Source organism: Limulus polyphemus, unplaced genomic scaffold, assembly GCF_000517525.1.
Source record: "Limulus polyphemus unplaced genomic scaffold, Limulus_polyphemus-2.1.2 Scaffold750, whole genome shotgun sequence".
Lineage (NCBI taxonomy): Eukaryota > Metazoa > Arthropoda > Merostomata > Xiphosura > Limulidae > Limulus > Limulus polyphemus.
The window spans coordinates 188,719-190,100 of record NW_013666360.1 but is presented as its reverse complement, the minus strand read 5'-3'; the positions used below and the strand labels follow the sequence as shown (position 1 = coordinate 190,100).

General features: G+C 35.9%; 1 long non-coding RNA gene across 1 annotated transcript in view; it reads right to left on the bottom strand.

Moving 5' to 3' along the window:
* LOC111085970 overlaps positions 1-933 on the bottom strand; it is a 15,238-nt gene extending 14,305 nt beyond the window's left edge. The window contains exon 1 of the long non-coding RNA XR_002610735.1: positions 621-933. This is a non-coding gene — a long non-coding RNA (uncharacterized LOC111085970). The remainder of the gene's footprint in view (positions 1-620) is intronic.
* Positions 934-1,382: the final 449 nt, after the last annotated feature.

Below are 1,382 nucleotides of genomic sequence, written 5' to 3'. Positions count from 1 at the left end.
ACAGTAGGATATCAGGGGTACAAACAATATCTGTCAATACGACTTACTCTTAATGTTATATATCCAGGAAAGTTGTCAGATGATTATACAGTAGGATATCAGGGGTACAAACAATATCTGTCAATACGACTTACTCTTAATGTTATATATCCAGGAAAGTTGTCAGATGATTATACAGTAGGATTTCGGGGGTACAAACAATATCTGTCAATACGACTTACTCTTAATGTTATATATCCAGGAAAGTTGTCAGATGACTATACAGTAGGATTTCGGTGGTACAAACAATATCTGCCAATAAGGCCTACTGTTAATTTTCTATATCTAGGAAAGTTTAGTCAAATGATTGTACAGTAAGGTTTAAGTAACACACACAGAGCTCGAGATTATTGCAGTTTTTACAGCTTTTTTCTATTCAAGTTTGTATTTTAAGTCGTGGCGTAATAGTACTATATCACCTTACCTATGTTCGCCGTTAGTTTCTGTGGTCTTATGTGACCTGAAACCATGATGCCACCCGTAATAAGACAAACTAAGTATGTACATTAACACTAGCGCAGAAACAGTATGCTGCAGTAGATATATTCGAATAAGTGCACATACACTGTAGATTCACTTACTGGTAATGAACGATCCCAGTTTTTTGTAGCTACTGACGTGACTGAAAATGTGCTTGCCGTTGGTGTCGTCAAGTGTGGGTCCGTCGATGTTGATGATGAGCCCGTAACTTGCCGGTCGTAGTTCAGCAGAATCATTCCGTTAACGAAATGCCCGTCAGTAAATTTAGACTCTTGCTTTTCTCTTCCAAATAACACTAATAAACTTTTGATTGTTTCAAAATTATTCCGTAAAGCTACAAAAGGGTTACCTGTGCTTAGCCGTTCCTAATTTTGATCTGACAAGCTACAGGGAAAGCAGAGCTAGTTAACAATACATTCCACCTACTCTTGTCTCATCTTGAAGAACCCTGTGTTTATTCTTGTATAGAAAAGTAAATGTGCTTAGCCGTTCCTAATTTTGATCTGACAAGCTACAGGGAAAGCAGAGCTAGTTAACAATACATTCCACCTACTCTTGTCTCATCTTGAAGAACCCTGTGTTTATTCTTGTATGGAAAAGTAAATGACATTAAAGGATGCTTATTATATAATATCTTCTTTTAATGAATACACGATTTTTCGTTGTAGAAAGTACATCTATAATCGTCTCTCTTTCTAGCCTCACAATGCGAAATAACCCCATGTTTCTAAAAATATATGGTTTTCACAGGTTTGTTCAGCATCCAAAAGGGAAAGTTTAGCAAGGCAAATTATCTTTGCACTTTTCAAACATTTCATGTATTTTTCTTTCAGCTATTTTATATTTCCTAAAACAGAAATGAT